The sequence below is a fragment of the Chelonia mydas genome, chromosome 7 (genome assembly GCF_015237465.2).
Source record: "Chelonia mydas isolate rCheMyd1 chromosome 7, rCheMyd1.pri.v2, whole genome shotgun sequence".
Taxonomy (NCBI): domain Eukaryota; kingdom Metazoa; phylum Chordata; order Testudines; family Cheloniidae; genus Chelonia; species Chelonia mydas.
Window position 1 is genome coordinate 54098197 of NC_057853.1, and position 25202 is coordinate 54123398.

Below are 25202 nucleotides of genomic sequence, written 5' to 3' on the forward strand. Positions count from 1 at the left end.
AATTAACACATTCAGGAGCACTGCTGGAGTGGAAAGGCCAGGCACCCTGGGGCCTGTCTGGCCACACGGATTGGGGAGGTGACCCAAGAGGGCTTGGTATTCCTCCCCCGCTGCCAGCACCACTTGTCAGCCATCCCGGTAGTTCATCAGTACAGCCAATGACCCCCCCCCCAACCCCGTCCTGCATCTCTCCTGTCCTGGGCAGCTTTCATTCACCTGACCTCAGGCATCTTGCCAGGGGCAAATGGAGTTTAACTAGTGGGGAAAAAATAGAGAGGGGGAGAGAATAGAAATTGCTTAGCCAGTCGCCTGCTGCGTTGTGATCTCTCTGTCCCTGCGCACGCCCCCCCGCCCCCAAAGCGGGGTGTGTGCCTGGCTCGGGGGCTGAGCGCAGGTCAGCCAGGCCTCTCCCTTGCCGGGGTGCTGTTCTGCTGCCCCGCACTCCTTTCATTCCCTCCCGGTTCTGCTCCACAGACCGTCCCATTGTCATCCCTCTGAATGGGAGACTTTGCTGCTGTCTGCCTGTCTTTTAATTAGGGCTTCCGCTCCCCACGAGGCCGTTGCTGCTTTTCTCTCTCTCGCCCTCTCTTTTCAATTCTTTTCCACAATTTAACACTCTCTCTCTCCCCCTGGCTCTGGGAGGGACAGGGGAAGGGCTAAAGGAAGCCCCACAAACAGAGGCCTACAGCATCCGGATCTCGGTCTGGGGAGGCTGCCAACAGGACAAAGTGGAGAAGTTCAGATCCAGGATCTCAGTGTTGCCAAAGCTCCAGGGTGCTGAGAACTGAGTTTGGGTTTGGCCCATTCTAAAGATATTCAGCAAGCTAGCTACAAACTTCTCCAGAGCTCAGGGCTGCTCAGATCTGGGGTTTGGCCCATGCAGTGTGGCCCACTTTTGTGCTTTTATCACACATCTCATGATACTTGGTGCATTCCTTAAAGCACCAGCTCCAGGAGGCATTTGATTATGTGATTATCTCAACTCTCACTTAAAAGAGAAAGTACATTTCTGATCCTCCTGGTTACATGGAAAAGCTAGCAAATACGATGCCCTCAAGGCTCAAAATCTAGAAGACCAATAATAAGAATCCAACATTTATTATTATTTTATTTAATCTCATGATTTTTGGGGCCTGACTCATGATTTCTGAGTGCTTGGGATTGGTTGCATCTGGGAAATTCACAGATGAATCTATAAATGTCTCCAGAATTCAGGGGTGTTTGGATTCAGGGCTTTTGTTTGCATCTCCTCTCATATACACATACTTCAATACCCCTTTCCTGCTGCAGAGGCATGTTCTAGAGCGCTAAAGGGACGTGTGACGGGGTCTGCTTACCCCGCAGTAGCCCAGACAGGGTTAAGCCCATATTATTGACAGCAGAAGTCCCGCCTCCCCGGCAGGACTGAGTATGCTCCAAATGCTCTAGCAGTATAAAGGGAGGAAGCCCAGCTCATTCTGGGCTGGAGGCTGCAGTGGAAGGACCTGTCTGGGAAGCTCCTGCGGACAGCCAGCCACAGCCCCTGACTGTGCCAGGAATCAAAGCCTCCCTGGGCCCTCCTGAACGCCGGCAACTGGAGGAGCCACCGGAGGTGACCGGCCCAACTGACCACAGAGAACCCGATGAACTCAACCCCTGCTGAGTCAGTGGCAAGTTGCTACGCCACTGTTAGGGCCCTGGGTTGGGGCCCCCTACTGGGGCTGCCTCACCTCTTGGTGGGTGCACCACCTCTATAGACACTGGCTGTCAGGCCACGCTGTGCTGCACCTAAAGGCTGCTGTATAGACTCTGGCCGCTAGGCCACGTTGCCCTGACCCTAGGGGTATAGACCGTCACAGGACCCTATATGATAGTTCCCTTTGTATCCAGACAGCTGGCTCCTCATTCTCTCCACCTGTGGTCCTGCCCTTTCCATGTCTAATATGTAGCCCCACATTTCTTTCTATTCATTGCTGCGGGAGCTGCAATGATACAGTTCCATCTGGCCTGGTATTCGCTCTCTGACAGTGGTGAATGCTGCATGCCTCAATTTAGAGGAAGGTGTATCCCTAATGCAGCTAACTTTCTGATATTTTACTACAGGGGAGATGTCTGCCTGACCCCAGCTACTGATCAGTTTACAGTGTACCCTGAAGCATGAGGATTGTTAGTCTTTCTAAGATCAGTACCTTGGACATTCCTGAAAAAGATAAGATAATTGTTGGGCCAAATTCAGCTTGACATAAGGGTTAATTTGAATGGGACTGCTCTTCAATGCTCTTCTACCAGAAATGAACTTTTGCTGTGCTGATTCCAATCCTCTTTTGAATTTCACCAAATTTTTTAGCCTTGATAGGGCAAAGAGAGCAGCCATTCCTGATCTGGGGAAGCAGTTTCTGAGCGCAGACAGCTCTTTAATTCAGCAGGAAAAAAAATCCAATGGTTGGAAGCTGAAGCTAGACAAATTCAGCCAGAAATAAAGACAAATTTTTAGCAGAGCATGCACTTAACCACTGGATAAACGTACTGAGGGATGTGGTGAATTCTCCATCACTTGAGGGCTTCAAGACTAGATGTCTTTCTAAAAGATATGCTCTAATCTAGTCTAGGGTTCTTGAATTTTGGGCATCAGAACTGGACACAGGATTCCAGCAGCAGTTGCACCAGTGCGAAACATAGAAGTAAAACTTTGTCTATAAGGTGGATAGAAAGCTGGCTAGATTGTCGGGCTCAACGGGTAGTGATCAATAGCTCCATGTCTAGTTGGCAGCCGGTATCAAGCGGAGTGCCCCAAGGGTTGGTCCTGGGGCCGGTTTTGTTCAACATCTTCATTAATGATCTGGAGGATGGCGTGGATTGCACCCTCAGCAAGTTTGCAGATGACACTAAACTGGGAGGAGTGGTAGATATGCTGGAGGGTAGGGATAGGATATAGAGGGCCCTAGACAAATTGGAGGATTGGGCCAAAAGAAATCTGATGAGGTTCAACAAGGACAAGTGCAGAGTCCTGCACTTAGGATGGAAGAATCCCATGTACTGCTACAGACTAGGGACTAAATGGCTAGGCAGCAGTTCTGCAGAAAAGGACCTAGAGGTTATGATAGATGAGAAGCTGGATATGAGTCAATAGTGTGCCTTGTTGCCAAGAAGGCTAACAGCATTTTGGGCTGTATAAGTAGGGGCATTACCAGCAGATCGAGGGACGTGATTATTCCTCTCTATTCGATCATTCCACTCCTTCGGTGAGGCCTCATCTGGAGTACTGTGTCCAGTTTTGGGCCCCACACTACAAGAAGGATGTGGAAAAATTGGAAAGAGTCCGGTGAAGGGCAATGAAAATGATTAGGGGGCTGGAGCACATCACTTATGAGGAGAGGCTGAGGGAACTGGGATTATTAGTTTGCAGAAGAGAAGAATGAGGGGGGATTTGATAGCAGCTTTCAACTATCTGAAATGAGGTTCCAAAGAGGATGGATCTAGACTGTTCTCAGTGGTACCAGACAACAGAATGAGGAGCAATGGTCTCAAGTTGCAGTGGGGGAGGTTTAGGTTGGATATTAGGAAATACCCAACCTAAAGGTGGTGGGTGGTGAAGCACTAGAATGGGTTACCTAGGGAGGTGGTGGAATCTCCTTCCTTAGAAGTTTTGAAGGTCAGGCTTGACAAAGCCCTGGCTGGGATGATTTAGTTGGGGATGGTCCTGCTTTGAGCAGGGGGTTGGACTAGATGACCTCCTGAGGTCCCTTCCAACCCTGATCATAGAATCATAGAATATCAGGGTTGGAAGGGACCTCAGGAGGTCATCTAGTCCAACCCCCTGCTCAAAGCAGGACCAATCCCCAATTTTTGCCCCGATCCCTAAATGGCCCCCTCAAGGATTGAATTCACAACCCTGGGTTTAGCAGGCCAATGCTCAAACCACTGAGCTATCCCTCCCCCGTTCTATGATTCTAAAACAAACCTCTTTGCTCCTACTAGAGATTCTCCTGTTCATGTATCCGAGGATCATGTTAGCTTTTTTGGCCACAGCGTCGCACTGGGAGCTCATGTTCGGCTTATTCTCCACCATGACTCCAACTCCTTTTCGGTCATTACTAACCTGTAAATATGGCCTCCATTCTTTGTTCCTAGCTGTATGCATTTACATTTAACTGTATAAAAATACACCTTGGACACTGCTTACCAAGCAATCCAGATCCATCTGAATCAGTGACCCGTTCTCTTCATTATATACCACTCCCCCAATTTTGGGGTCATCTGCAAACTTTATCAGCAATGATTTTATGATTTCTTAATGCAGAGGTGAGTGGATGAGGCCCTCTGGCCTGCGTTATGAGGGAGGTCAGACTAGATGACCATAATTGTTCCTTTTGGCCTTAAAATCTATGAATCCATAATCCCGCAGCATGTGAGTTCCTCAGCTTAGTTATCTGTTGCCTATTTGTTTCCCTTTAACCTTTGTCACGGTCTCTCTCTGGGCACTCAGGACACTGAATTTACTCTTCTTGGCCTTTTAAAATGTTATTGGTGCACTCACCCCAACCCGTGGCCTTTTACTTACATTTTTCAGTACCTAGAGGGCTGCTGGGTACTTTAGTGAGGCATTTCATTTCCTGGGGCACTGGCACAAGCAGGGCCTGTCTACTCTATGGGTTATGTTGGTATAATGTAAGTCACTTAGGGGTGTGAATAAGCCTCCCCCCCCCGAGTGACGTAAGTTACACCGACCTCAGCACTGGTGTGGACAGCACAATGCTGCAGGAGAGCATCTCCTGCCGACATGCTCACAAAGGTGGTTTTATTATGCTGACAGGAGAGCTCTCTCCCGTTGGCATAGCGTGGCTTCACCAGAGGTGAGCACTTCTAATGTAGACTAGCCCATAACCTTTCTTCTTAGAGAAAAACATTATCCTTATCACTATTTTCTTTCTGAACTGACCATAATCATCTCAGCTGGGGTGGGCTCTCGCTCCTCATTCTTTTGGGCCAACCTTGGAAAACATATTGGCCCCTCTGGAGATCAGGGCCCCATTGTGCTGGGCTCTGTACACACATAGAGTGCGAGGCCATCCCTGCCCTGGAGAGCTTGCTATCTAAATAGGTGAGGCACTGAGCTGAAGGCCCAGATTTGGAAAGGTAGCTAGGTGTTGCTACACTCAGCACTGCATCGCCTAATTGCTTTAGGAGCCTGCATCTCCTTTTCAAAAGAGATTTAGAAACCAGAATCCCATTGACAGTTGATGGTATTTCGTTTCCTAAGAGCCTTGTGAAGAGGAGATTTAGGCTTGGCTTTGCAATGCTGAGGTTGGCAATCTTAAATAACTTTTAAGAATCTGGCCCAAGGTCACATATGGGTTCCCCGAGTGGCAGGCTAATGCCCTCGACACTGGACCATGCTACTACACCTATATTAAGGGGGCTTTACATGGTGTATAGGTCTTGCATTGGGCCTCTGCACAAGGTGAATTCCACCCTGAGAGCTCCCATCTGCATTTCACTGGCTCCACCAGGGGGGTTGGCTTGGATTAAGCTGAAGGTGGGATCTTCAGAAGCCCTCCACGCGTTGGCCTAGCTCTGCAGCAGAGATAGCCAGTGCAGAGGGCTATTCGACATCTCTCACACATCCCCCACCTGCAGCAGCCTGCGTGGCCAGTTTGTGTTCCACAAGCCCGCCTCTCCTGCCCTAAGGAGTCACTGCAGTCCCTGAAGCCAGAGGTCAGAGCTGGAAGTGGGTCACCTGCGGCTCAGCAACCTCCTGTGGCCTGTGTGTAGAAGGACAAAGGTCTCTCCTAACTAACACGGCTTCTGGGCTAGCAGGACCTCTCCAATGTGTGTCAATTCTCCTCTGTCTCCTCCTCCCACCCTCTACCGGCCGTGCTTGCGCTTCACAGCCAGCCTGTTAGGGGCTAAAGCGGTGGTTCTCAAACTTTTGTACTGGTGACCCCTTTCACATAGCAAGCCTCTGAGTGCGACCCCCCCTTATAAAGTAAAAACACTTGTTTTTATATTTAACACCATTATAAATGCTGGAGGCAAAGCAGGGTTTGGGGTGGAGGCTGACAGCTCACAACCTCACCCCCCATGTAATAAGCTCACAACCCCCCAAGGGGTCCCGACCCCCAGTTTGAGAACCCCTGAGCTAAAGCTTCATCTGCAAACCGAGCTGAGCATAGGTGAGGCAGTGGCGTGAAGCCACTTTCCTCCCTCTCCAATCCTGGGCCTGGGCAGAGGCCAAACTGGCCCCTAGCTCAAGACAGAACAGCCCAAGGGCGCTGGACTGTCACGGCACCAAGGGTCCTTTATGCTCGTGTGAATTGCTGGAGTGCAATGCGATCTGCGCCTGTCCTGGCACACCCTGGTACGGCCCTGAGAGGCCGTAGCTAAGTCAGCGGAAGAATTTGCCCATTGTGGGTTATGTTGACTTAACTCCGTCACTCAGGGGTGTGGATTGTTTGAGGCCCCCCTGGTACAAGTGGGGCCCCTTACTCCCACCCCTGCCCAGCCCTGTATGCTAGCTGTCTGAGCACGCAATCCAACTTGTCTCGGGCTTCTGGGAACTGTGGGTTGGCAGGAAGGGATTCTGGTGGGGAAGATGAGTGATAACATCCCTGGGACAGGAGTGGGTTCGGGAATGGGGGCGGCGTTGTGGGAGAGATAGAAACAGCCATGGGATGGGAGAAGATTCTTGTATGTCGCATGGCTTCTGATGCGGTGGGGGACACGTATATATTAGCAGCCATGAATCAAGAGTGGATAGCTAGGAAGGAGCCTCCAAGCCAGCTGGGACATGCCAGTTGCCATGTGGTCTAGGTGATCGCCAACAGCCCTGAGATGAGCAGGCCCTGGGATGTAGCACGGGGTAGGTGGCATGGGTTGGATGTTTCCACCTCATCTGATACAATCTATACTACTGAGCACGCGAGAGGAGTGCTGTTCAATAGGAATGACCCGTGATGCCAGGTTAATTCTGTTTACAAAAGAATAAATATTATAGCGGTGTCTTATAAGAGAGAATCAATAGCTTCCTTTTGCTGGGTGATCCCTTCATGTCTTCGAAAATCGATTTGCCGCCCCCTCCACCCCCCACTGCACAGCTATCTGGTTTTCGGGGTGATGGGGGGGTCAGATGGTTATCGAAGTATATCTGAATTTACAATATTAACGACTCACTACGATGTGGCCGCAGGTTCATGGTGAATTAATTATCTGTTTAAGAAGCCATGAAGAAATCAATCAATGAAAATTTCTCACTCTTTTAAGAGCAAGGGAGCTTGTCAGTTGTTGTTGTGGTTTTTGGTTTTTTGTTTGTTTGTTTGTTTGTTTTTAAATGTGCTGCATTTAAAGGGACAGGAATGTCATCTCTGAGGGCTGTATTGGAGACATCTGCAGGTGTGAGAGGTGTAAAGCAAGCCAGGGGTTGGAAAGTGGCTCTTTCCCACTTACTGATCTCTCCACAGGACATGTGTCCAGGGTTCATTTCAATGGGAGCAGAGTTAGGCCAACACTGGCTTTGTCTAGACCAGGATTTAAAAATGTGGTGATCACGGGCTAACATGTTTTAAGTCTCGTGTGCGCAAGTCAGATGGGTGAGGTGTCTTTGCTGCAGAGTTAACTCGCGTTAGAACCCAAGCCCTGTCCACACCTAAAACCCCTGAATTTGAGGGTAGTGGGTCTTTGAACTCAAGGTTGCTGGCACATTGTGGGGTCTAGGCCACAGCTTGAGTTATCACCCTCAGCTGCTGCCGCAGTCACTCTGGGGGACAAATCCAGCCACTCTGCTCCAGGGTGGTTTCACAGCGTGGCGCTCTCGCTGGGCTCACTTGTGGGTCCATGACGTCAGTTACCGCTGCCGAGAGGATCTAGCCAGTGCCATTAGCAGGTGCTAAGATGCTCCAGTTACGGCCCAGCGCAGACCCTCGGATTCAGCCAACCCAGCCTAGCCCATGTACAGTACGTGCTGCCGTGGCTGGACTCCGCGTCTAGAACATGTTAGCTGGCAACACCCCTTTTATCCTGGTCTAGACAAGGCCACTGCGGGCTTTTAAACACCCCCACGCCCCAGCAGTGAGGCTGTGTAAGTGCCTATGTAGGTTTAGACCGGGGTGGCCAACCTCTGGCTCCGGGGCCACATGCGGCTCTTCAGAAGTTAATATGCGGCTCCTTGCATAGGCGCCGACTCCGGGGCTGGAGCGACAGGTGCCAGCTCTCCAGTGTGCCGGGGGGTGCTCGCTGCTCAAGCCCTGGCTCTGCCACAGGCCCTGCCCCCACTCCATCCCTTCCCGCCCCCTCCCCTGAGCCTGCCGTGCCCTCGCTCCTCCCTCTCCGAAACAGATGATCGGGAGGAGAGGGGAGGGAGGGGGAGGGGCTGATTGGCAGGGCTGCCAGTGGGCAGGAGGTGCTGGGGTGGGGGGAAGCTAATGGGGGGCTGCTGATGTATTACTGTGGCTCTTTGGCAATGTATATTGGTAAATTCTGGCTCCTTCTCTGGCTCAAGTTGGCCACCCCTTTTTTAGTCCAAGATCCTGTAGGAGCCCCTTCGTTACCCAGGGGGCCTGTATGCAGTGGAAGGTGCCTTGTTACAGTCTGCACATCTCTATGTAGCTAAGCTTGTGGGGCCCTTTGCTCAGCCCAATAGCATTTCTCTGTTTGTCTGTAAGGCGATGAATGCTGCATCTGATCAGTTCCACAAGTCCAGGGAACGGTCTCAGCACCAGTGGACGGAACACTAGTGATCTGGGGAACCAAAGGGGACTCACAAAGCCCAACACCCCCACCCTGTGCACATGCCTCACATTGCAGGTGCCCCTCTCCCCGTGCACCTGCCCCACATTGCGGGTGCTGCTACCCCACATTGCACCTGCCCCACATTGCATGTACCCCTCACCCTGTGCACCTGCCCCACATTGCATGTGCCCCTCACCCTGTGCCCCTGCTCCATATTGCACCTGCCCCTGCTCCATATTGCACATGCCCCTACCCCACATTGCACCTTCCCCATATTGCACGTGCCCCTCACCCTGAGCACCTGCCCCACGTTGCACCTCACCCTCCCAGCAGCTCCCTGCCCCACGTCACACATGAACACAGACTAAGCAGTAAGGCCAAGCTAGCACGGAGCACTGAAGCGCTGACAGATCTGGATGAGGGGAGCCCAGCTGCAAGCCCTGACTGCATTAGAGAGATGAGCGGAGAAGCCGGGGGTGAGGCTGAAAGCTGCAATCCCCTAGCAATCCCATCCAAAAATGGCCTCCTCCCAACCCCATAATTCTACTGGAATGAGCCGCGTGGCGTTCGCGCCAGGCACACCCATTGCTGTACCAGAGCGGAGAGCAGAGCCCATATTGACACAGGAGCATCTGTGGCAGTAATTGTCACGCAGCCTGGCAAATTGCTGAAATGTGTGAACCTCTCCAGCCACCCAGCGTGGCGGCAGCCACCCAGCCAGCTCAGGCCCAGTGACTGCGTGGGTTGGAGACTGATGTGTGCCGCAGGGGGATGCTGGAGGCAGGGTGTCCAGGGCCGACTGGGGTATCTGTATGTCTGAATGCTCTCCTCGCTCAGCATGGTCTGGCAAAGGGACACAGCACAACATGATTCATGCCAGTATTGGAGAACAGCTGGGATTTCTATACTGTACCCACCCACGCTGGACCCCTGGCTGTAACCCACCTGCTCCCGGCCTGGGATCCATATTGTATTCCTGGCTGTAACCCATTTCCCCCCCCCCCCCACTCCCTGGGATCCATACTGTACCCCTGGGTATATCCCACCCACTCCCACCCTGGGATCCGTACAGTACCCCTGGGTCTAACCCACCCGCTCCTGGCCTGGGATCCATACTGTACCCCTAATTTCCTGAGGTGTAGCTCCACTGTTATCAATGGAGTACTCCTGATTTACACCAGTGTGAGCGTGGGGGGGGGGGGGAATCCCCACTGTCACCCTGCCACTTGTGTGGCTGTTCCCACCAGTGCTGAGCTGGTGGGTGGTGATTGCAGTTCAGAATAGGTGTGTTATGCCCCCACTTTGCCCTGGGCACGAGTGGGAGGGGCTGTGCCAGGTGCAGGGCTATGGGACGTAGCGTATGGCTCCTGGAGTCCCAGTGTTTCTCAGATGGCTTATTCTTGAGGCAGCTCATGTTCTTCAGGGAAAGTGCACCCCAAGTTTTATGCCCCATCACTATGTCTGGTGTGATGTGCCTAGACCATTTCATCTGCAGAGAAGGCATGTAGCTAGCAGCAGTAACCCTGTGATGGGCTATATACCTCATTCTGGCTCTGAAAGCGTTACAGTGGGCCTGAGAGCCCACTTAACCCCTTGTCTTCCCCTGGAGGATGGGCCAGGCTAAATTAAAGATGAATCCCAGCTGGGGAGGAGCTGGGTGGTTAGTATAAAGAGAGGAAGTGTGCCGCAGGTGTGGGTTAGAGGGAAGGAGTCTTGCAGCTCCTCTCTGGGAGTAAGGGAGGAGTGAGCATCTGGGCTTGCTCTGAGCTGCTCTCCTGGGTAGAGAAGTTTGGCGGGAGACCAGGAGAGACCAGGAGCAGCTGCTGGGAGTGGGGCAGGCTCTGGTGGTGAGGAGCCCTGATGAAAGGACAAGGCATGGACTTCCAGGGAAAGAGCTGTGACCCTAACGGCCTCCCAGTGCCAGAGGGCCTAGGTAGCTGGTCATGTGTTTCAGCTGGCCTGACCATTTCAGTGGGCCCCAGTTCATTAGTGTCATCAGCTTGATCTGATGTGCATGACGGAAGGTTTCATTGGCACACTGAGGGCACACTGGTCACTGCCGTCCTTGCCTAGTGTATGTCCAGGGAACTGCCAAGGGACCATATAAAGATGAAGGAAATGTGAACTAACGGGCATTTACCAGACACACCTGGGGAATGGACAGATGGGTTTCTCCCAGCCCAGGGCCCAGCTGACGCCTCCAGTCAGGTGTCATCAGAGTTGATTAGCAATACCATGCCAGGTGTCATTCCTTTGGATTTTAGCAAACCCAACATGGAAAGAAGCCAGCATGGAATCTCCTTCACCAGCAGACTCCATACCACCTTCTTCACAGCCCGGATGAACTTTACTTCAGAATCAGTTGCAGAGGGTCCCTGGCTATAAAAGAGCGGGGCAGAGAACCCCAAGTAGCCATCCCCTAAGAAGACAAAGGAACTGAGCTCTTTGGACTTGGTGGTAGATCCTGTCAGGGGGCGTGCAGCCATCATGATGAAAGGTGGGAAACTCTCTGGAACAAAGGCTGGGGCTTCTTGTGTTAAGTCTGAGCTTCTGGAAAGCATTTTTCATGCCATGTCTAACTCTCCCCTTCATACCTGAACTCACTTAAAATCCCCTCTCCTTTTGTTATTAAGGTTGCTTTGCTTTGAATCGAAACCAGCCCAGTGCTGCGGCTGAATCCAAGTGATTGTTGACTCCAGTTAAGGGGACACGCTGTGCATTTGGTCTCCTTAGAGAAGCAAACACCTTATTATTCCTCTGAATGGCCCAGGAAAGGGCTGGATGTGGTAGTGCCAGGGCCGGATTAACCCATAGGCTAATAAGGCTATAGCCTTAGGCCTTCTTATATTTAGGCCCTGCTGTAGGCCCTCCATTCCATATTGAAGTAACAGCTGAGCGATGGTAATGGGGCCATCAGAAATGTTTTGTCTCATTAGATATTGCTTTGTACAAATTAATCCATCAAGATTGTGAATTCAATTTATAGTGGTTGTGATTTTGTCTTTGTGGGCTAAGTAAGTGTTTGTGGGCCCAAGCAATATTGAACTCTGTACACAGTAGGCCTACACTGGACAATAGAAACCATGTTGAAGAAAGGAGGATGGCAGAAATTGAAGGAGGCCAAAGAAAGACGGCAAAGACCAAATGTTGTGCTGAAAGTATAAAAATATTGTTTGGGCATGCAGGAGTGAAATCAGGAAGGCCAAATCACACCTGGAGTTGCAGCTAGCAAGAGATGTTAAGAATAACAAGAAAGGTTTCTTCAGGTATGTTAGCAACAAGAAGAAAGTCAAGGAAAGTGTGGGCCCCTTACTGAATGAGGGAGGCAACCTAGTGACAGAGGATGTGGAGAAAGCTAATGTACTCAATGCTTTTTTTTGCCTCTGTCTTCATGAACAAGGTCAGCTCCCAGACTGCTGCACTGGGCAGCACAGCATGGGAAGGAGGTGACCAGCCCTCTGTGGACAAAGAAGTGGTTCGGGACTATTTAGAAAAGCTGGACGAGTACGAGTCCATGGGGCCGGATGTGCTGCATCCGAGAGTGCTAAAGGAGTTGGTGGATGTGATTGCAGAGCCACTGGCCATTATCTTTGAAAACTCATGGCGATCGGGGGAGGTCCCAGACGACTGGAAAAAGGCTAATGTAGTGCCCATCTTTAAAAAAGGGAAGAAGGAGGATCCGGGGAACTACAGGCCAGTCAGCCTCACCTCAGTCCCTGGAAAAATCATGGAGCAGGTCCTCAAGGAATCAATTCTGAAGCACTCAGAGGAGAGGAAAGTGATCAGGAACAGTCAGCATGGATTCATCAAGGGCAAGTCATGCCTGACTAATCTAATTGCCTTCTGTGACAAGATAACTGGCTCTGTGGATGAGGGGAAAGCAATGGACGTGTTGTTCCTTGACTTTAGCAAAGCTTTTGACACGGTCTCCCACAGTATTCTTGCCAGCAAGTTAAAGAAGTATGGGCTGGATGAATGGACTATAAGGTGGATATAAAGCTGGCTAGATTGTCAGGCTCAACGGGTAGTGATCAATGGCTCCATGTCTAGTTGGCAGCTGGTATCAAGTGGAGTGCCCCAAGCGTCGGTCCTGGGGCCGGGTTTGTTCAACGTCTTCATTAATGATCTGGAGGATGGTGTGGATTGCACCCTCAGCAAGTTTGCAGATGACACTAAACTGGGAGGAGAGGTAGATATGCTGGAGGGTAGGGATAGAATATAGAGGACCCTAGACAAAGTGGAGGATTGGGCCAAAAGAAATCTGATGAGGTTCAACAAGGACAAGTGCAGAGTCCTGCACTTAGGACGGAAGAATCCCATGCACTGCTACAGACTAGGGACCGAATGGCTAGGCAGCAGTTCTGCAGAAAAGGATCTAGGGGTTACAGTGGACGAGAAGCTGGATATGAGTCAGCAGTGTCCCGTTGTTGCCAAGAAGGCTAATGGCATTTTGGGCTGTATAAGTAGGGGCATTGCCAGCAGATCTAGGGACTTGATCATTCCCCTCTATTCGACATTGGTGAGGCCTCATCTGGAATACTGTGTCCAGTTTTGGGCCCCACACTACAAGAAGGATGTGGAAAAACTGGAAAACGTCCAGTGGAGGGCAACAAAAATGATTAGGGGACTGGAACACATGACTTATGAGCAGAGGCTGAGGGAACTGGTATTGTTTAGTCTGTGGAAGAGAAGACTGATGGGGGATTTGATAGCTGCTTTCAACTACCTGAAAGGGGGTTCCAAAGAGGATGGATCTAGACTGTTCTCAGTGGTACCAGACAACAGAATGAGGATCAATGGTCTCAAGTTGCAGTGGGGGAGGTTTAGGTTGGATATTAGGAAAAACTTTTTCACTAGGAGGGTGGCGAAATACTGGAATGGGTTACCTAGGGAGGTGGTGGAATCTCCTTCCTTAGAAGTTTTGAAGGTCAGGCTTGACAAAGCCCTGGCTGGGATGATTTAGTTGGGGATTGGTCCTGCTTTGAGCAGGGGGTTGGACTAGATGACCTCCTGAGGTCCCTTCCAACCCTGATATTCTATGATTCTATGAAAGGTACTCCTTCGCTCCTAACGTTTTTCCTCCTACTAAGTCTGGTGGTGAGGAAGTCCAGGCGAATACCAGCCCAAGTGAACCTGCTGTGTCTGCACCTGATGAGAAGGAGCAGCCTCCTGTGTCTTCTCTAGCTGCAGTCTCACCCCACTCCTCTGAAGACTTCCTCAGTGATAGTAATACAAAAATATCCTTCTCTAGGGACCCAGGCATGTGGGACATGACTTCTCAAGATCTCATTGTGTATTGGACTGAGAAGGGTCCACAGAAATACCAGAATCTAGATGCTGACTTTTCATTGACAAAGCAAGAGTACACCAATCAGAATTTTTATCTGACCAAATCAATGTTTGAATATGTGAAGCCTAACAATATTGGCAAGCAAGAAGCCAGATTGGCAAGCGAGAATGGCTCAGCTATTCACCTTCTAAGAAGAAAGTGTACTGTTTTTATTGTCTCCTGTTTTCTGATACCAAAAAAAACAGGGAATGTTCTGCAAAGGCTTCAGTGATTGGAAGAATACTGCATACATTACCAGTCACGCAATGAGTGAGCAGTATACATTGTCAGTTAGCAGCTACCATGCCCAAAAGAAAGTTAGTTGCAGAATTGATACCCAAATGGAAAACCAGTTTTTGGAAGCGTGTGCTCATTGGAAGGTTCTCAGACGCATAGTTGAAGCCATAGCTTTTCTCGCTGAGCGTGGTCTGCCATTCCGTGGCTCAGGTGAGACTGTTGGATCGAAACACAATGGCAATTACCTTGGCATTCTAGAGCTAATCGCTAAGTACGACCCTTTCTTAGCTCAGCACATCAATGAACATGCAAATCATGGAAAAGGCCATACATCATATCTATCAAAGACTATTTGTGATGAATTCATTCCACTGCTGGCAAAAATGACACTATCAGCCATTGTAGATGAGATCAAAGATGTGGGATATTTTTCAGTGTCCATCAACTCAACACCCGATGTGTCACATGTAGATCAGCTGACTGTCATCTTGTGTTATGTGCTACCCAGTGGACAAGTGGAGCATTTCATGACCTTCTTAAACATCACCAGCCACACAGAGGAGAAACTTGCCTCATACGGACTTGATTTCCTCACCGAAAATGGGATTGACATCAGCCTTTGTCGTGGCCAAAGCTATGACAATGCAAGTAATATGAGTGGCAAATATTCAGGGATGCAGGCAAAGATAAAGGAGTGTAATGCTTTGGTTGATTACATACCATATGCTGCACACTCACTCAACCTTGTTGGCCAGTCTGCCGTGGATTATTGTGTTGAAGCAGGGTTTTTTGTTTGGGTTTTTTTTTTTTGGATTTTTCCAAGAATTGTACAATTTTTTCTCTGCATCAACCGGCCATTAGATGATTCTTAAAGATTCACTACCAAAGGGATGCCTAGTGCCCAAATCACTCTCAGGGACACAGTGGAGTGCCAACACTGAAGCTGTGAATACAGTTGTTCTGGGATAACCCAACATCCTTGAAGTGCTAGAGAGCATCAGGGAAGATGAATCTCAAAAATCAGCAACAAGAAAAGATGTGACGATCCTGAGTGATGCAATATGCACTTCGGAAACTGGTATTTTGTGTGAGGTCTGGAATCATATACTTGAGCCATTCAGCAGGTGCAGTCCAAGCTTGCAAAGTGGTCAAATTGACCTTTTTATTGCTGTAAACCTAATGAGAAGTCTTGGAAATGTTCTTCACCAAATGCAGGATAGTTTTGATGAGTATGAAATTCAGGTGGCTGCAAGGACTGCTAACCAGGAGTATAAGTCAGCCAAAACATTGCTGCAAAAGACAGAAGACATGCGATGATGCAACTGCCCACTCATTCAGTGACAAGGAGGCCGTCAGAGTTAATACCTTCATCACAATCCTCGAGAAACTGAAGAGTTCATTAGAACATCGGATCGAGGCTTACAAAAATATTGTCAAAGCCTTTAGTGTACTGACAGATTTTTCGCCTAACATTTCAAGTTCCAAAGTCAGTGAAGATATCAAACATCTGTGTCAGAAGTACCCAGATAATCTCCCAGTAGATTTGACTAACAAATTTCTTCAATGTGTTGAATTCACATCACTCTCGGGGGGGTGCTGGGGTCGCTTTGCCAGGTGTAACCAGAGCACGAATGGGGCGTAACAAGCAGGCTGCTGGAGTCAGAGGTGGTGCGTCAGGGCTGCTTATCACAGACACTCAATCCATGCTTGTGTGCTGGCTGTCGTGTCCAGGCTGTGAGCCAGAGCAGCAGAGCATTTAAGGCACCCAGGGATGCACGGCAGGTGATGACACAACCTTTCATTGGTCTGCCAAGAGCCCAGGAGGTGTCCTGGCCCAGAGAGAAGGGAGGGCTTGAAGAGGCCTGCTGACAAGCAGCAGTAGGAAGGGGTACAGGCAGGCAGCAGCAAGGCATCTGATGGAGCAGATCTTGGCTGCTGGTTATAGGGCCCTGGACTGGAACCCAGTGTAGTGGGAGGGCCTGGGTCCCCCCACCAGCCACAGGGGAAAGTGATCTGAGGCCCTGGAGAAGGGGCTAAGGACAGCTGAAATCCCTGCCAGAAGGGTGTGAGGACCATGGGCCCAGAGTCAGGGCAGGAGACTTTTTATGACAATGAACTGTTATTTGTTGGACTTCTTGTTATCCTGGAAGGGGTGGGACTAAAACGTTACCTGGCTTGAGCATTTGAGAATATTTTCACCCTGTATGATCCAATTTGCCCCTAGCTTTGCATCCACTCAGCACTGGTCCAAGTCCCTGAACTTAATCCTCAGGTCCTGGTTCTTACCTCGAAACCTTCAGACTTTAGTGGCACTTTTGAGGCTCAAGGCCTCCAGAATCTGCCTAACATGGGATGAAGTGAACTCTCTAGTATATTATAATAGTTATTTATATTACTTTTTGTTCCTAGTAGTCACAATTCAGATCAAGGTTGCCTTGTGCTGGGCGCTCTGTCCACATAGCAAAAGACAAGTCCTGCACTGAAGATGTTATAATCCCATTCGACAATGGGTGGGAGGGGAAACGGAGGTACTGAGAGATGAAGTGACTTGCCCAAGGCCATACAGTAGGTCAGTGTCAGAGCAGGAGATAGAATTTGCATCTCCTGAGTCCCAATCCAGTTTCCTATATGTGGATTTATACTGCCTCTCTGCTGAGTGCTTGCTGGGGCATATTGAAATTTCACTGGGAGTTTTGTCAAAGGCAGGATAGTCTTTGCTCAGGTTTGAATGTCCTTTTTCATGTTCTGTAACTGGAGTTTGGTTTCAGTGCTTATGTATCTCTACTAATTAACACTCACTCATCCAGCAGTGTTTCCTACTGGTCCTGATCGGCTGGCAGGGTAATTACTTTCCATGGATCAGATTGGAAGCAATTCTTTTGCAGACACATTTTCAGAAGTGCCTGAGGAACATACGTCTCATTGACTCAGTGCTCCTAAATTTCTTAGGCTCTTATGAAAATCTCCCCCTGGATTCTTTCTACCCTGTTGAAAGATTTCTAAGCATCTCAAACACCCTCCAGTGCAGTGCATTGGGCAGAGTCGATTTTATTTAAGACCCTTCTGGCAGCCAATGCTGGTCCTAGTGTATTAATTATGATCACTCTTTTGAGTTGTCTATCTAGGAGTTGGCCAAGAACTAATAGAAGAAATCAGCTGTAGAATGAGCCTGTGGATTCTGCATAGTTCTTGGTCTTTCCCTTTGTTAACATATGACTGACACAATAGCATTTGATACGATCACAGGCTACTGTCTTCTCCTGTCAATAGCATGGCCTGACCAGACTTAGAATCTACATTGTACAACCATGGCAGTGACTTGCCAATTCCTGCTATTGCTAATTAGATCGTTACCAAGGAATGGTGAACTAGCCAACGCCTGTACCCCCGGGGGGACCCGGATCATGCCATGAAAACCTGCCAAAAGTGAAATACAGGGCCAGGTACTTTACTGGCATAATTGGCATAATTCCCTGGACTTCACTGGAGCTATCTTTATCTACACCAGCTGAGGATCTGGCCCCTATAGTAAAGTACATATTTATATGAGCGAAAGAGGCCATGTTCCTTCTGCCATTGAAGAAGTTTTCAGGGATTTAGTGTTTAATTCAGTGTTTATGGATAATTATCTCAGATCATCTATAAGGAAGCATGATATTGTCATGAAATCTAATGGGTCAATTGGCACAACCGTCTTATTGACTCTCTCCAGCTCAGTGAAAGAAAACCAGTCTAGAAGAGACGCTTTGGGAAGTGTATTTTACCTACCCTATTAAATACCAAGGCAATAGCAGGTTTTAGTTCTGAATCAGCTGCACAGCATTCACTGTGCTGAAGAGTGTCTGCATTAAATTTGGGAACAGGAATTCACCTTCTGAGGGATGCAGGTGATCATAAAGCAACCGAAATAGTCAAGCGCTCGTCACAAGCTGAGCATCACTGTGAAGGAATGCAGCACTCACATCTGGAGATAAGGCAGCTGCTGCTCTTCCCTGTGAAGCTGTCCTGTGCTTTAGTTTGGTGTTAGGTGCCATTCTGCTGCCAATTAAACTTTAACTAGACACGTGGGTTCATTAATGAACTCCAGGTGCTTTCAATCCTGGGGCTCTTGTGAAGATCAGCTTGGTTCGTTCTGTGTACCTAATATTCCTCTGTGCTTTCAGATGAAGGATTTGCACCAGATCCTGAGCTGGTGTAAATCCATCCGTTGACTTCTGCCCACCTGATGATCTGGCCCCATGTTCTTCACTTCTCTGCAGAACTTTGGAGGAACACTTCTCTGTGCTGTTGGACAGCGGCAACATGCCAGCCCAGAGGTGACTGCATTACAATGATGAATGAAGTGATCCCTTATATACTGGGAAATCCAGACTTGCCAGCCCTGAATATCTAAATCTTGGTGACATCCCAAATTCAGACAGAAAATAAAAACAGGATTTTGTATAACTGTAGATCATGGGACGGTTTCAGCTGGCCCCAACAACTTTCATATAAGCAGAATTTGCTTGTAAAGTGCCTTGGGCTTGTGCCTGCTGAAAGGTACCCTATAAAATATCGGTATTACACACTCAAAGGACAGCTGCTTATGGTGGGCACTGAATGAGTGAAAACCATGCTGGTGTCTTGAAGCACTAGAGCAGTGGTTCTTAAACTTTTGTACTGGTGACCCCCTTTCGTGCAGCAAGCCTCTGAGTGTGACCCCCCCCTTATAAATTAAGAACACTTTTTTTACATTTAACACTATTGTAAATGCTGGAGGTGAAGTGGGGCTTGGGTGTGGATGCTGACAGCTTGCAACCCCTTGAGGGGTGATTAACAACCCCCCGTTTTGAGAACCCCTGCACTAGAGGAAGCATCCCTTTGAGCTATCGCTCATGCTTGCCAGAGCTGGCTGTCTTGCCCCTGTGACTGATGGTAAGGAAAGCTCCAGGGACCTTTTAACCACACCCTCATCTCAGGGCAAGCTGATGGGAAAGGTGAGCTCCAGGGCTGGAGAATCAATTTAGAAGCCATGAGCCAAAATGAAGGGAAGGCTGGTATAAAAAAAAAATGGACCCACCTGTTTGATTTGAATGGGAGGAAGAAGGAAAGAGGATTAGACGCTATTTCACTCCTAGGAAACAGAGAAAGTGGCTGTTTTGGCATGTGCTTAATGTCCTCAGACTGCAGGTCATGCTGGGAGGACGAGCCACCAAATTGGGCAAATGGTTCAGAAACCTATTTGCATGCATGAGCCTCTGGCAAACGGTTTGTGAATTCTGATGACTAGAGCTGGGCCTGAGCTGCATAGATTAGATGTCAATCCAAACTTTCTGAAGGTTAAGGGTGTTCTGAATTGGGTCCCTTTTTGTTCATGACCTCCACGGTCTCCCCACCTTCCCTCCTGGGCAATTTAAAACTACACAGTGGAGACAGATTGGACCTCAAGGGATCAACTGTGACCCAAGGTGTATGTGAACCAGCTAGGTGTATGTGAACCAGTTCTGATCAAATATTATTGGTTATATTCCAGTAACCCCAACACAGCCTCAGTCCACTGGACACTCTACAATCACATAGTGACAGTCCCTACCCTGAACTGCTTACACTCTACAAAGGAAGCAAGAAGAAAAAAGCAAAAGAGAGATGACATGACTTGTCCAAGATCAGCCAGCAGCTCAGTGGTAGAGCTGGGAATATGAGTCATGGCTCCTGACTCCCAGTCCAGTGCCCTGTCCACTAGCCCACATTGGCATCCAAGCTTTTGCTCAAAACCTGAAGTAAAATATTTTGAGATTTAAAAAAAGTTGTGTTAAATTTTTCAAAGGTTGTTATTATTGTCATTGTCATGTGGAGCCAGGGCTCCTAGGGGCTGAGTTCTCCCCAGGGCTGGAAGCAGAAACCCTGTAGTACTCCAAGGAAGACTGTTCTGATGGTATTTTTGGTCTGCCTGGAAGCTGACAGAACTGGCAATTTGTGTGAGAGAGCCAGCCCCATTCATGAGGTTTGGTCATTCAGGGAAAGGCTCCAATAAGCATCTGTCCAGCTGCTTCTCTCACAGGAACCAAACCTCTGAAATTCTGGAGAACCTCCCACCACTAATGCTCTGGAGAACCTCCCACCACTTCAGACCATGCTCAGTGACCGGACACACAAGGATGCATGCATTCAAGCTGACACTTTCAAAGCTGCCTGTGGGATTGGATGCTTAGTTGCCATGCCGATTAATGGGAACTGGTCCCCTATGTGGCTTTGTAAATCTTAGACCACAAGGCTCCTGGATTGGGGAGCTCTTGGGAGTAGTGACTCAGTGCCTGAGCACTTGTAGCTGCTGGGTGTTGTCTGTCCTCATTCCTATCAGGTTACTTCCCTTCTCTTAACTCTCTCTTAATTCTGAAAAGAGGCTGGATGGCTCTCAAACCACTGAACCTCCCTTCAGGTTGCTACTGCTTTTCAATGGGTCTGATGGCTGCTCAGGGGCCATATAAAACCACTGGGAGATAGGATGAGACAACATGGACTCCGATGTCAGCAAGGTACCCAGCTCATTGGCTCTTCTCGGCCACTGCAGCTAACACCCCTGGCCAGGTGTCTCTGTGTCTGGGTGAAGAGGAGCTGGCTGACATGCAAGCCAGGGATGATGGAGCCACATTGGAGGGAAGAAGGAAAATATTCTGAGAAATTGGCCAGTACCATGACATCTCCTGCTATTGGGGGCATCTGCCGGCCGATGGCTTTCATCTGTGGAACGTCCTGGATTCTTTCATGCTGTTTGACACCCAGTTAGCCCTAGCTTCTAAAAATGCCTCATTCCACTTTCAGCCGGGCAGGAGGCATCCTGAGAAATGAGGCTCTGACCACAGCAATCCATACATTGCTCTCCTCCGGCCTTCCTTACGGTGATGTGCCATCTCTGGGAATTTAAGTCCCTACCTACTGTTCACTCCATCACTGTCTCCCCGTCAAGTCCTGAATCCAGTTCCTAGTCAGGAATGAAACCCTTAGTGGACAGGACCTAGGCTACCTCAAAGACCCCCCCAGGCACTCCAAGATCTGGTGCTATGCTGTCAACTGTGATCAATGACAGTATCAGCAAGTAGGGCAAAGCTTGTGAGAGCTGGGAACAAAGCATTCTCAGAAGCCAACGCTCCAGTGTAGAACCCCCTTGTGCTAGAGTGGAGGCTGACCCATCGCCTCACCACATTCAGGACCTGAACAGTAAGGCCCCGTCTTTCCAGCTCTGCTTCCTAAAATAACGCCAAAGAACAAAATAGCCGCAGAGCTGAAGTAGCATGTCCCGCGTCTGAGCAGAGAGGAGAGCTTGTTCGCCGCTGATAACCCTGTTCAGGTGCTCAGGGTGATCACAAGGCCCACTGGGAGGGAGAGAGGAGTTGGTGGGGCCGGGCTCAGTTCCTAGTGGGTGGATTCCTCTGTCTCCAACCCCCCCTGGCCTCAGCTTACAGGCCATCACAGCCTGATGGGGCCAGGGCTCAGACCCGGAGTCACAAAACCATCCTGATGAGCAGAGCTCTCCAGCCTATGCTGAGGTGCTTCTTTGAAGTTAATGGGACTCAGTCATGTGCATAACATTAGGGACGTGCTTAAGTGCTCTCCTGGATTGGGGCCAAAATGAGCCCTATACCTGAACCCCTTCCCCCCCCTGCAGATCTGGTCTTCCTGGGACCCAGTGAGGGAACAGGGTGGGCAAGCATTGGCTTGCCTCTGTTGTGCGAAGGCTGACACAGCAGGAGGTGAACTGAGGATCTCCACAGCTTGGGCTGAAGAGCCAGTCTGTCTTGCTGGGGCTGTGACAGCCTGTGACTCGGGCACAGCAGGGCACCCAGAATACACACTGGCCGACGGGTCACCTGAGCAGCTCCCTTCCCCCACCACTAGGCAGCCCTAGCTCTCGTCTTTGCCGTTCCCTTTGCCCCAGCTCATATAGCTATTTGCATGCTGCACGACTTAAATACTCAGGGCCAGATTTTGGCCACACTAGTGTCAAATTCTATTGCCGACAAAGGCATCACTCCAGACTCCACACCAGTGTGGCAGAGATCAGGATCTAGCCCTTGGACTAAATGTGCTGCTAGCTACCTGCATCCATCTTCCCAGAACAGCTGCTCTGTGGACCTGCTGCAGCCTGATGTGGTGATCCTTTACGGCCCCACCATCCAGGGCTGGAAAAGCTCTGTGTTAAAAGTCAGATTTCAGAGTAACAGCCGTGTTAGTCTGTATTCGCAAAAAGAAAAGGAGTACTTGTGGCACCTTAGAGACTAACCAATTTATTTGAGCATAAGCTTTCGTGAGCTACAGCTCACTTCATCGGATCCGAAAGCTTATGCTCAAATAAATTGGTTAGTCTCTAAGGTGCCACAAGTACTCCTTTTCTTTTTGTGTTAAAAGTCGGCACTTTCATTTCCGTCTGGCCTTGGAGAGTTGGTGGCTGTGCCTGTGTGGGGAGAGGGAAGAAGACATGGGTGCGGGGTCACTGGCTACACACTTGCCTTTTCACAATGGCTTAGCTCAAATCTTACCCACCCCCCTAAGAATCCCTGACACTCTAGGTGGAAATTTGAAAGACAGGCTCAGGTCTTTGGTGTGAGAGCTGTTTTGTACAGCGCTAACTGGTTTCAGGGCTGTAATTATCTCTCTGAGAGAAATTGTAAATTGGATTAAGGCACTGAGTTGCAGCTGAGTGAGCGCCCTCCATTGCCCCACCTGGTGGGCTGCTGTGCGATAACAAAAAGTGCCGAGAAATCGGATTTGGATTCCACTTCACACTCATGGCTTCCTCCTGGAAAAAATGAAATTTTTCCGGCAGAAAGGGCTGGCAGGGGCTTGCTGGCAGTATCAGTCCTGGGCTCGTATCATCTGCTGGCGCTCTTCCGGAAATGCGATCCCCTCCGTTATCAGCAAGAAATAAATAAATAAACAGCAGGAGGTGTTTTGGCAAGGAAGCAGAAATCGTACAGAGTTGCGCGCGTACACATCAACACAGTGTGTCTGCAGCCCGCACTGTCTGGCGCAGGCAGAGGTGGTGGTGGAAACAGACACAGGGAGATCGAGAAATGTATTTTTAATTCCCATCCCCGTAGCCAAAAGAAAACCCTGGTTTTAGCACCATGCCGAGTCCGAGATACAGACGAATCGATGCAGAAAACTGGGCCTCTCTTTGCTAATGGCAGAAATGCACAGTCCTCCATTGCTGACACATAAACCCAAAAGATCCCCCGCTGCCCCCTGCAAACCCTATGGGAAACAGCGTCTCCCATTCCTATAGCCTCTTTCATCCCAAAGCACTTTATAAACTGCTTGAGTTCAGTGGGAGTTTTGCTGGAGCCAGGACAAAGTGACATCTGAATAAGGATTTTAGAATTTGGCCTGCACGTTGGGATGAAAGATGCTCAAGAAATAGGAGATGGATTTCTGTCTCTTTCTCTGTCTCCTACACCATATGAATATAAGCTGAATTGCAGCTGCGTCTGGGGAGGAGCTCAACAGGTAGCCTCGGAGGAAAGAGGAATGTTCTAACCCTCTTGCTGTTACTCACAGTAACATGAGATCTTTGGTGTCATCCGCAAAACTCGCCCGTATTAAATGGGGTGGAAATGCGCGCGTCTGTCTCAGGAGACAGTTCAGCACTATGGCTCCAGAGAGCCAGGGTATTTCAAACCGTAGAAGGTCAGCTTAGCCAGGCCTATTTCAATTATCCTATTGAGAGTGGAAGCTGTGTTTGTATAGCACCTAGCAGCAGCAGGTCCTGGGCCATGACCAGGGCCCCTAGGCACCAGGCAATACAAATAAATAACAATCAATTTTGCCCTCCCTGGCTGATTCTGCTCCACATAAAATCATTGGCACCCCAGGACGCAGTAGCACCCACTCCTGCATCCCAAAATGCTGCCCTGTTCTCAGGCAAGAATGAAGAGCTTAGGGGATGGATTCAGAGCTGGGGCAATGCAGCTGCATCGCAGTCACTGGAGAGACGCCACCGACATCAGGCCAGGACCTGGCTCTACAGATTGCAAGCAGGGATTGCATTTGTCTGTTGTACTTTGCTCCTTGCTGCTCTCAGAGTCAGTTGTGGTGGCCTGGAAGCTGTAACCCATTGGGCCTGTCCCTTTCTCACAGCAACAACTCCTCGATTATCCTGGCTGATGGATGCTGGAAACTGCATCCTCTCTGTTTGCAGAGGTGTCACATTTAGCCGTTCCATCTCAGGAACAAGGCAGTCACCTCTGCCCATCCTGCCCCTGCCAGCTGGCAAGGAGAAAGCCATGGGCATGGGCTGTGACGGCAGCCCCTGGCCTGCTCTGCTGACAGAGAGGAGTGGTAAGTCTGAAGGGAGACACACACACACACAAGCTCCTTGCTGTTTGGGAGAGTAAACTTGTGATCAGCCAGCATCTCCTTCAGGCTCCTGGTTCGACACCTCCATCGACCGTTCTGACTCACCTGCCAGGCACTTTGGAGACATTTTCACGTCACTGAAACTGCTTCCCATGGCAATCTCCTCTCCTCGCACCTTCCATCTCCGTTCGGTCCCAGTAATTCCTGTCCTCCACCATCAGCCCTGAGCATCTGCCACAAGCTAGCCAAGTGGAGGTCTCCTGCTCTCAGCAGCAGGACGCTGGAGCTGAGGCGCTCCTTGGGTAAAACCAAACCAAACCAAACCAAACCGAGTCAGAGCAGAGGAGACTGTGCCAGTAATGGGAGAGCATCCTTCACAGGGCCTCCCGAAACAGCCACGCTGCTCCTGATCCTCTGAAAGCTCCACCCACTCCCTTTCCATCTCAGGATCTCGTCCAGGCAGACCCCCTACATTGGCCAAATGCTCCAGGACATTGCTTCAGCTGAGGTCATGGGCCTTGCCTCTCCCCCTCTCCCCGGCTCCACTGCCTCTACCATGCCTCACATCAGCCTCTTCCATGTCCCACCACATAGTCTAAGA

General features: G+C 49.7%; 1 long non-coding RNA gene across 1 annotated transcript; it reads right to left on the bottom strand.

The window, feature by feature from the left end:
• Positions 1–1632: 1632 nt before the first annotated feature.
• On the bottom strand, positions 1633–24757 carry LOC122466611. Its single transcript, XR_006292262.1, has 3 exons — positions 24746–24757; positions 8925–8930; positions 1633–1756 (listed from the first exon to the last, which is right to left on the bottom strand). It is a non-coding gene; the product is annotated as an uncharacterized LOC122466611 (long non-coding RNA).
• Positions 24758–25202: the final 445 nt, after the last annotated feature.